Source organism: Rutidosis leptorrhynchoides, chromosome 2 (genome assembly GCF_046630445.1).
Source record: "Rutidosis leptorrhynchoides isolate AG116_Rl617_1_P2 chromosome 2, CSIRO_AGI_Rlap_v1, whole genome shotgun sequence".
Classification (NCBI taxonomy): domain Eukaryota; kingdom Viridiplantae; phylum Streptophyta; class Magnoliopsida; order Asterales; family Asteraceae; genus Rutidosis; species Rutidosis leptorrhynchoides.
Genome location: NC_092334.1, coordinates 491,082,404 through 491,094,852, shown reverse-complemented (window position 1 = coordinate 491,094,852; position 12,449 = coordinate 491,082,404).

Genomic DNA, 12,449 nt, shown 5'->3' with positions numbered 1-12,449 from the left:
CATCCGGTACTTTGGATGGGGTTTGTTAGGCCCAATAGATCTATCTTTAGGATTCGCGTCAATTAGGGTGTCTGTTCCCTAATTCTTAGATTACCAGACTTAATAAAAAGGGGCATATTCGATTTCGATAATTCAACCATAGAATGTAGTTTCACGTACTTGTGTCTATTTTGTAAATCATTTATAAAACCTGCATCTTTTCTCATCCCAAAAATATTAGATTTTAAAAGTGGGACTATAACTCACTTTCACAGATTTTTACTTCGTCAGGAAGTAAGACTTGGCCACTGGTTGATTCACAAACCTATAACACTATATACATATATATCAAAGTATGTTCAAAATATATTTACAAAACTTTTAATACATTTTGATGTTTTAAGTTTATTAAGTCAGTTGTCCTCGTTAGTAACCTACAACTAGTTGTCCATAGTTAGATGTACAGAAATAAATCGATAAATATTATTTTGAATCAATCCACGACCCAGTGTATACGTATCTCAGTATTGATCACAACTCAAACTATATATATATTTTGGAATCAACCTCAACCCTGTATAGCTAACTCCAACATTCACATATAGAGTGTCTATGGTTGTTCCGCAATATATATATAGATGGGTCGACATGATAGGTCGAAACATTGTATACGTGTCTATGGTATCTCAAGATTACATAATATACAATATAAGTTGATTAGGTTATGGTTGGAATAGATTTAATACTAACTTTCACGTAGGTAAAATGAGTAGTTTTTATCAATCTTGTTTTACTCGACATTTCTTCGTTTCTAATCCATTTTGAGTGATTCCAGTGGCCACAGTTTCATATTGAACTTAAATTTATGAATCTAAACAGAAAAAGTATAAGTTTATAGTCAGAAATACAAGTTACAAGTCGTTTTTGAAAGAGGTAGTCATTTCCGTCGAAAGAACGACATCTTGATGACCATTTTGAAAAACATACTTTCACTTTGAGTTTAACCATGATTTTTGGATATAGTTTCATGTTCATAAGAAAAATTATTTTTCCAGAAGTATAGCTTTTAAATCAAAGCTCTTCTTAGCTTTTAATTATCCCAACCAAAACAGCCCCCGGTTTTACTACGACGGCGTATATCCAGTTTTATGGTGTTTATCGTGTTTCCGGGTTTTAAATCATTAAGTTAGCATATCATATAGATATAGAACATGTGTTTAGTTGATTTTGAAAGTCTAGTTAGAAGTATTAACTTTATTTGCGAACAAGTTTAGAATTAACTAAACTATGTTCTAGTGATTACAAGTTTATAACGTTGAATAAGACAGCTTTTTATGTATGAATCGAATGATGTTATGAACATCATTACTACCTAAAGTTCCTTGGATAAACCTACTGGAAATGAAAAAAATGGATCTAGCTTCAAAGGATCCTTGGATGGCTTGAAAGTTCTTGAAGCAGAATCATGACACGAAAACAATTTCAAGTAAGATTTCCACTCGAAATAAGATTGTTATAGTTATAGAAATTGAATTAAAGTTTGAATATGATTATTACCTTGTATTAGAAAGATAACCTACTGTAAGTAACAAAGGTTTCTTGATCTTGAATGATTACTTGGAATGGATTTAGAAAACTTGGAAGTAAACTTGCAATCTTGGAAGTATTCTTGATTTTATGAAACTAGAACTTTTGGAATTTATGAAGAACACTTAGTACTTGAAGATAGAACTTGAGAGAGATCAATTAGATGAATAAAATTGAAGAATGAAAGTGTTTGTAGGTGTTTTTGGTCATTGGTGTATGGATTAGATATAAAGGATATGTAATTTTGTTTTCATGTAAATAAGTCATGAATGATTACTCATATTTTTCTAATTTTATGAGATATTTCATGCTAGTTGCCAAATGATGGTTCCCATATGTGTTAGGTGAATCACATGGGCTGCTAAGAGCTGATCATTGGAGTGTATATACCAATAGTACATACATCTAAAAGCTGTGTATTGTACGAGTACAAATACGGGTGCATACGAGTAGAATTGTTGATGAAACTGAACGAGGATGTAATTGTAAGCATTTTTGTTAAGTAGAAGTATTTTGATAAGTGTCTTGAAGTCTTTCAAAAGTGTATGAATACATATTAAAACACTACATGTATATACATTTTAACTGAGTCGTTAAGTCATCGTTAGTCGTTACATGTAAGTGTTGTTTTGAAACCTTTAGGTTAACGATCTTGTTAAATGTTGTTAACCCAATATTTATAATATCAAATTAGATTTTAAATTATTATATTATCATGATAATATGATGTATGAATATCTCTTAATATTATATATATACATTAAATGTCGTTACAACGATAATCGTTACATATATGTCTCGTTTCAAAATCATTAAGTTAGTAGTCTTGCTTTTACATATGTAGTTCATTGTTAATATAGTTAATGATATGTTTACTTATCATAATATCATGTTAACTATATATATATCCATATATATGTCATCATATAGTTTTTACAAGTTTTAACATTCGTGAATCACCGGTCAACTTGGGTGGTCAATTGTCTATATGAAACCTATTTCAATTAATCAAGTCTTAACAAGTTTGATTGCTTAACATGTTGGAAACACTTAATCATTTAAATAACAATTTCATTTAATATATATATAAACATGGAAAAGTTTGGGTCACTACACTAGGGTCATATTTTTATGATATCAGTAGAATCGAACCTATATTTTAAGTTTAAGATAATTGTAAGGTGAAGGTGTAGTGGTTACCTAATTTTGGGTTTTTCTAGTTTATAAGACAGATAAAGTAAATGAAATAAAATTTGTAATTCAGATAAGGTTAAAACAAGTGCATATTATGAATTCATCAGTTATTCTGCCGGGATTATGGAATGCTGGCTCATGAATAGGTAAGGACCTTGTATTCATTACACTGGTCCTAAACGCACCTGTCGTAAGACATGTCACTGGGTAATGCGATAGGCTTGAAGATTCTGAATAGACAGCAACATACCTTACCCCCGACGCCCGTGCAGTCTGACTACAGGCATACACGTTCAGAAGGCTTATCCAATTGAGCGACTCGGTTGGGTGACGTATTAACATTCCACAAAGGTATAAACTATCTTAAGCATAATAGAATACAGGGTTTACCATATCCAAGAGACGTGATGTGTTTCGATGCTTTCGTTAATGATTGGGTTTAAAAGGTAGTTAGGCCCTTAAAAAGAGTTCAACCATAAAGAACACCATGGCCAAGTCAAGTTGACTTCCATGAACACGTTCGGTTATCCTAATGGTCCAATCCTTATGTGTTTAAACAAACAGTTCCTTAATTAACCAAGAATCCCTCAAGCTGGGTGCAATACTTGAGACTGCGTTATGGTGAAGTGTACTAATCAACACTGACCGGGTTCTATGGTCTTACTTAGCAGAAGTACAGCTTACAACAACCGTTGTGCTTCAGCATGCACGTACAAAGTTTATATGCTTGGTGACTACACTAGCATGGCCTAGAACCGACAATGTACTAAGGGTCTAGTTAGATGTTTCACTACGAAAGAATCCTCAATCGAAATCCAAAGCTTGATAGACTTACTACAACCGGTGTGCCTCAGTCGATCTTGCATTGTATCCGATAGACTTCTCTTACCAAGGGGTGACACAGATAGTGTACTCTGAATCGGGGTTTGCGACTTCCCAATAACAGAGCCAATACTTACGTTCTATTAGTTGGAAAAGTGATTTAGTTTAAAGCATAATCGGAAAGCATTTTGACAACATACGTAAACCATAATATTATTTCGGCATTATAACTGATTACATCATTGCTTACACTAAAGATAACTACTCGCTAATCATGGTAACAACATCATAAAACATAATGATAGAAGACATTATATAAAGATAAAGGATAGAAGTACCAGTAGATTAAACGAGTTCGGAATACAAAAGTGACAACTTCAAACTCCAGACCGCTAATAATACAATCTTCGGCGTTCTTTTCCGGGCGTACTAGATTTTCCACACGGAGTCGAAGACCTTGAAAGTATGACTAATATTGTAGAAAGAGAGAGAAAGAAGTGAATTGAAGTGTGTGTTGAAATGGATGACAAAGACCCTTTAAATAAGATTGAATTTTGCCTGCAAACGGCTGGAAGCCATTTGGCAAGCCGTTTGGCAAGCCGTTTGCAGGGCCCGTTTAACCAGTCAGCCCTTTTACCATGCCCGTTTGCCTTGGGCATGTGGCAAGACGTTTTCCATACTGGCAGGCAGTTTGGTAGCCCGTTTGGCAAGCCGTTTGGCTTGCTGATTCGATGGATCGTAACTTGATTTCTTGTCTTTCACCGTTTTCGCTCTAGAGTCTTCGTTTTAGCTCCGATTCTCTTGATTCTTTTTGCACCGTCTTCGTAATTACTTGATCTTCATTTTAACTGACGAAGCGAGTATTTTGCCGTTAAAGTTTCAAACTTTATTGTTTTTGGGCCTCAGTACTGAGGTGAAAACGTGACTTTTTAGCCGATATCAGGTAGTCACATGTTCGATTTTGGAAGATTGTATTTGACTGAATGCTTGAACCTTGTGCTTGTTTTGTTGAAGACTACATGATATGGAATTGTTGCTTTTGAAGATGATATCGGTATGTCTTGATTCTATAGTCCGAGTGTGTTTGTTTCTACGCAAATTAATATTATTTGAAGATAGACTTGCTTGAGGACAAGCAAGGTTCAAGTGTGGGGGATTTGATATCGCTCAAATTATACATATATTATATCGCGATATCGGATCTTTATTGTTATTTAATTGCGAAGACTTGAAGACTTTTGTGGTTATTTGAGAGAAAATAATGATTTTTAGATCCAGAGGGCTTTGGTTTAATGTTTTGGTTGTTTTCGGCGAAGAATTAGCTTCATATAAGCTTAAAGTAAGATTAAACGGGAAAAAACAAAGTGTTATTGAGTCTGGAGCTGATCGCGTCAGCAACTAAGTGGATCCCGGCCGTAATACATCAACAGAAATTGGAGAAATTGAAAACAGGCGAATCGCGGCCGCAACTGACCAATCACCGTCGCGATTGAAGAAGCAGATTGCGGTCGCAATCCATTGATCACGGCCACGATGCGGGGTGGATCTGGTCACCTTTTGTTCTACTATAAATAGTCGAGGTTTTTACCCTAAGTAGGGTGTGCAGTTTTTAGGCTACGAATTGGAGAGGGTTTTGAAGACTTTGATCATTCCATTGAAGACTAGTTCACCTTTTAATTCCGTTTCATTATTTATTACTTTCGGTACTTGATTCATTCATTATTTTTATCATTGTAATCATTAATGCTTAATGTTTTGATTATTACTTTGTTTCTTGTTACTTTAATATACTAGGCTAAATAGTTTGTGTGCTTACTTGAATGTGAAACTTGAGATATTGGATTGTTTTATCTATTGGATTTAATGTCTTGTGATTTAAATTGATCGTGTTTTATTAAAGAACCATTGTTATGTATGTTCTATATTCTTAATTCAATTACATAGGTTGTTAATCGTTTAATGTGAGTTAAATTGAGATGCAATTTATGCTTCAACACTTAGGTGATCTAGATAATTAGATAAGTGATTTTGTGATTTCAAGTGATTGTGTCATTGGTTTAATTGGTGATTGAAAGGGTTGTGAACTACATAATCGTGTAACTATTTCAAGTGATTGTTATAGTTAGGATTTTAAGTGAGTTTAGTCCAAATCAAGTCTCGTTAGTTTTTATCAAATATAGTTTAATCTTTTAAAGAAGGAGTATGTGAGTTTACTAACTTTAATCGATTTGAACTTTGTGAGAACCCATACAACTATATTAAGGACATAACAATCGGTAATAACTGCAAGAACAATCCATATCGATAGTGAATCATTCAAGTAGACACCGTTTTCTTTTAATTGTTAATTCATTTCAACTGCTTCACGTAAATTGCGTTAATTAAAATACAATCCGAACCTCTTTTATTAAACTCCTAGGATAATTACTAGTTTTAAGATCTCGATTAAACTGCTCTCTGTGGAACGAACTGGTCAAATTACTTATAGGTTACTGCATGATCTGGTTATAGTTGCCTGTAATTGTGTGATAATTGTTAAGTTTTTAGCTAGTCATTTTAAGGTATGATTTCACATCATCAATGATATCAAGATACATCCCTTCAAAGTTCTAAGCAAAGGAGTAGAACTTAAAGAGTCAAAAATTGAAGACCGTTGGGAGACTGAGAAACCACAAAAAGGATGCTTGTTCGTCAAAATTCCCGAAGAAAGTTTATCGAACCATACGAGTGCTTCACAAAAATATTAGCAATCCAATCTATCCTTTTCCAAAATACCAAATAAACTCTTTAAAAAGACTATTTTACCCTTATTCACCTTGAACAACTTCACAACTCCAAAAATCCCTTTTTATCATGACAAATATCCTAGAAGCTAGGGTTTTCACCACCATCGCATTAAGCAACAAGAATTCGAATCTTTATCAAGCGTGTGACAAAGAGTACATCATTACTGGATATGAGCGAATTCATTTCTTAGATCTATAGGGAACCTCAAATACTTATGTGATTTGAGCGACCCGTGAGAGGTGGCCTAAGTCATGTAACCTCCCTGCAAGCTTGCAGAGATAGTTTCTAACCCTAACATAGAAGACTCGCCTTACTTACGCTCTTATAATAAAACGAAAACCGCTTAGGCATATAGAACGAAAACTTTGAAAGATTTCTTGAAGTTAAAAACGAGAAGTTTGCTTGAGGACAAGCAAAGTCTAAGTGTGGGTTATTTGATATCGGCCAAAGAGTCACGTTTTTACCGCCGATATTAAGTCCCAAATCAATAAAGATATAAACTTTATCACCAATTTAATGTTTATTCGGTTTATTTTGTACATTGAGTGATTAAAAAGACAATGCAAGAAGAATCGAAGAAATCAGGCTTAAAATGAAGAATCTAAAGCGAAAACGGTGAAGACCAAGTTACGACCTCGGAAATTAGAATTACGATCTAGGAAACTGAGCTTACCAGGCTAGCCCATGGCCTTGAGCCACTGCCTGCCACAATTCTACACGGCCTGCCAGAGTTTCAAGACCACGACAAAGACACACGGGTCACCAGCTGCCACGACCATGACCCACGACCTGCAAAGGCACAGCCCACGGCCTGCTAGGCCCAGAAGTTGCCTATTTAAAGACCATTTGTCATGCCATTTGAACACACACTTCACTTCTCACTCTCTCTCACTACAATTAGTCATACTTTCAAGGCTTTCTTCTACGAGCGGGAAATTTAGTACGCGGAGGTGAACTTCGAAGATTGTGTTAGGAGCGGTCTAGAGTCTGAAGTTGTCACTTTTGTACTTTCGAAACTCAGTTAATCTACTGGTACTTTTATCCATTATCTTTATATACTGTCATCCATTATTATGATATATAATATTATTACCATGATTAGCGAGTAGTTATCTTTAGTGTATGTTATGACGTAATCAGTTACGTCGCTGAAATAATACTGTGAATTGTGTATGTGTTGAGATTCTTTCTGATTATCTTTTAAACTCAATTGCTTTTCCAACTAATAGAACGTAGTTATCAGCTCTGTTATTGGGAAGTCACGAACCCCGATTCAGAGTACACTATTTGTGTCACCACTTGGTAAGAGAACTCTGTTGGATACAATGCAAGCTTGACTGAAGCACAACGGTTGTAGTACGTCAACCTAAGCTTTAGATTCCGACAGAGGTCCCTTTCGTAGTGAAACGCTAATTAGACTAGGAGTACATTGTCGGTCTCGAACCATGCTGGTGTAGTCACTAAGCATATAAACTTAGTACGTGCATGCCGAAGCTCAACAGTTGTTGTAAGCTGCACCACTGCTACGTAAGACCATGGAAACAGTTAAGTGTTGACTAGTACACTACACCATAACGCGGTCTCAGGCATTGCACCTCGCTTGAGGGAGTCTTAGTTAATTAAGGAACTGTTTGTTTAAAAGCCATAATGGATTGGATCGTTATGATAACCGAACGTGTTCATGGAAGTCACCTAGTAACTTGGCCATGGTGTTCTTTATTGTTGAACTCTTTTTAGGGCCTAACCAATTTGTATTATTCAATCGTTAACGACATTATCGAAACACATTACGTCTCCCAGATTAGGAACACCTTGTATTTTGTTATGCATAAGAAAGTTTAGACCTTGTGGAATGTTAATATGCCGCCTTTTTCAAGCGCTTTATTGATGAGCCGCCCATGCCTACACGTACTCGTGTTTGATGGATGTCTGGGGTTAAGGGCATTGTTGTCTATTCCAAATCACCAAACCTAACGTATTTACCCATTGACGTATCACCAACGTGATAGGGACGTCTAGGTAAAACATATCAAATACAAAGTCACTGCCTATTCATGAGCCAACATTCCACAATCTCGGCCAAGTAACTGATGAAATCATAACACGCACTTATCTTAACCTTATCTGAATTACAAAATTTATTTCATTTACTTTCCTTTATTTATCTGTTTGCCTTAGACCTTTAGAAAACCCCAAAACTACTCCACTATCTATTTAGTTACCGGGTGCAATTATCTTACAAACCCAATACAGCACAAGTTATAATGCGTAACAACTCCCTGACAAATTCAAGGTTCACATTTTTACACCCAAACTTCAATTTTTAACTTTGTCGTCTCAACTCGTAATTAAACTTCATTATAAACTTCTCAGCTGCCTCATCCACATAGTTATCTTCATCCCCGTTGATTAATGGAAACGGGGAGTCGGTTATCCTCAATTGTCGAACTATTGGGCTTTTCCCAAAATCCAGGAACAACAGCCGGTGAGGTAACGGCGCTGGTCAACTTCTCCAGCACCTTAATAACTGAATGATCAATATATATCTCTTCATGGTCATTCTTAACGACCGACTTATTGTTATTGTAATGGTGTTTCTTGTGAGTGATGAAAAGGGACATCGGGTAAGTAGGGTTATTGTTGCAGCTGAATTCGTAATCTTCAATTTGTGGTGGTGGGAAAGTGAGGTTTTGTGAGTCATGTGAGCGACGATCGAAGGCCGAAGATGACCAATTATGATGGTGGTGGAACATGAGGTTTTGTAGCGCTTTCCTTGCGATTTTGCCACGTTTCATTATCAAGTTGAGATCGAGTAATAGTTTTCTTTTAGAAATGTTTTTTCTTAGCATGAAAAGCATGACTCGTACCAAACTCCACACTTTCTTTGCAACTAGTGGTAAATTTTGTTCCATTCTTCGTATAAACTTTTTGGAATTACGAGAAATTGGTTAGAGAAGAATGCGAAGATGGTTGTTATTGATGTTGTGGTGAGACGATGAAGATGACAGTATACTGGTATTTAAAGAGAGGAAAAATAGTTATGACCCTTGTGTATATTAGCTTTTTAATCCACTAATTTCAAATTAAATGTAGATATTAAGTTATATAAAATATACTTGGTTTAAAAAAAGTAATCATTATTTAGATATTTAAGGTATCTCTTAACGAACAAGTTTTAACCCATATATTTGGAACTAATGATATGATTTTGTATCTATACACTCAATGACTCAGATAGTTGAACTATGTGAGTTTATGTTATTTTGTGTTGCCTAGTGCAAATATGTTATCTCGTTACTTAAAACCAACGATGAGCAACCAAGCATAGAATTAAATTAGTTCGAAAGTGTAATGATTGTTTGCACTTCTAAACATGGTCCAAGCATAGAGTAAATTTTAGTTTGGGAATTCAATTAATTTCTAGTTTTGATAAATTTATAACAAATCACTACAAAATAACTAGAAATATAATTATTATAAAGTTAAATAAACTATATAAAAGGATGATTTTTAAGTCGGAAATTATGAAGTAAAAAAGGAATATCATTTCCTCAAAAGTTCAACATAAAACATGACCACACTTAGCAAGAAGGTAGCGACTTTGACATAAGACAACCTAACTAGATTCATACAGGAGTAAAAATGAATTTGATCATCGGCTTTTAATTTCATATCAATCTTTATTCTTCAATATAATAACGAAACAGCCATTTCATTTAACGTATCAAAGTTCATCTATAAGTAATGAGTTAAATCACAAAATGCGAACCAATAATATGTGAAAAACTTCATGTCGATCGATCCTATATTAAGAAAATATAATGTAATTACTCCATTATATGTAGCTATATATACAAATTTACGAAATTAACTTCAACAGTTACCATATATATATACATGTGAAAACTACTAGTGGATCACAATAAGGAAGAACAAAAGTGAAAAACGAGTGTCACGTTTTATAAAAATTACATCCAGTTTTAGGATTGTAATTTTAACTTAGTCAATGTTAATTAAATTATTGATATTGATGTACCAAATGGATTATTGCCCCTAGGTAAACAGCATCCACAAAGCTCCACCGAGGAAAAAATGGTCACTTTTGAAACACATTATGGTGGTGTTTTAGAAAAGAGAAAGCCATACCTTTAACTTTTCATCTTTAGGTGGTTATTGCATTTATTAGCTTTTGTTCTTTTAGTTTTTATTTTATTTTACTTTATTTTACAAAATCGATTCAAATAATCCACAACCATGACTGACTAGCTACAACAAAGATTCTTACTTGTAGAATGACCTAAATTAACAATCAAGAACGTGTGACCTAAGTTAACCTTAATTGTTAAACTTAGACTATAAACTTGTAAATCATGTAGATATATCCGTACGCATTAATTGCGCATATATTTACACACTATAGCGCAATAAAGGCATTGGTGCGCAGATTTGTCCTTAATAATCGCACTATTAAGACCATAGATAACGCGGCGGCATCCGCCTCTATGCCGCCACAAACGCCGGAAATGGGCATTTGTAGGCGTTCGTACGGCGGCGTTTGTCGCCGGATCACGCAAAGAAAGAAGGGCGGTTTGCAGAGGTGGCGAAAGGGGATTGGCTGCTCAAAAGAGAGGTTTGAGGATGCTGTGAAGTTCAATATAAATAATTGAAAACAAAAAAAATGAAAGAAAAAAAACATGCAACTTGAGATGAGTTCATGAGTAGAAGATAAGGTAGGTGAAAAAAAGCTGAGTAGATGAGAAGATGGTAGGTGAAGTAGAGTTAAAGATAACGATTGATCCCATTGTATATATGTAACATAATAATAATAAATAAATAAATAAAATACGGAGTATGTCAGTGTTTGATTCCGTTGTATTTTTAAGAATTATATTTGTAATTGTAATAAAAAATGGAGTCTTTTTTATTTGTTGTGTTTTATTATTTTACCTAAATAAAAACTAATTAAAAAAACCAAACAAAAAATAAAAATAAAATGTCATGTCATTGTCATCTTTTGACAAACGCCCCCCATTACAACTCCTCATTTTTCTGTCATGGCCATGTCAGCGGCAATGCCCAAAAAGTACCCCTCTTTCACTCCGCGTAGGCGTCACCATTATATGTGGTCTAAACGTTATGTTTGGCATGCGTATTACCAATGTAGTTGCGTAATTAGTGTGCATGCCACCAGGTCAGTTTAGATCCATTTTATCAATAAATCGTCAAGATACTTTCTGAATTTGTAGTCGCAAATCGTGGGAGTTACTTATGTAAATGATATAGCGACAGATCATTCTAAAATGAGAGTTTGACTATAAATATGAACCCTATAATTACCTATTACCTATTACCTATATATACTAATAGTCATGGGGTTTTTGGTCGTTACCTATATATACTAATAGTCATAGGTTTTTTGGTCGTTTTGACCTCCTATGGCTTGGCAAACGACAATAAAAAAAAAACCAAACATCCCCTCAAACTTTAGCCAACTTTTAAATTCAACCCCCAAATCAGAGGTGTAAAATGTAAACTTATTATTTTAATTAAAAATCTTAACCAAACTTCACCCATATTCTCAACGGGACATATCTTTCCGTTCGCCTTGCGTTAAATTTTTTCGAACTCACCGTTCAACTTAAAAAAAACTAACGAACACAACGGGACTAGCTATACATGAAACGGACACTTCTAAAAAAAACGTTAAATACCTCGGACTATATTCAATACATATACACACATATAATAAACTACCCAAACTAACTACATCATATCGATAATTCTGTTTCCCTTTTTTAACGCAATCTTCCTGCCGTTAAAAATGCATAGGCCATTAGGTATACTAGGTAATAACTACGTGTATCTAAAAACACCTGTAGCAAAACGTTTTTACTTCTGTAAATACATAACGCTCCGTTAACAATGAATACGCAACCCAAAGGCCCTGCGGCATCGCGCGGGCCCGTTTTACTAGTTATGAAAAATACACACAATCGACTAATATACAATTTATCGGATTCACCTTTTCAACGACAAGTCTTTCATCAAAGGTTTTCTGGTCAATTTTTGAAAATGTTCAC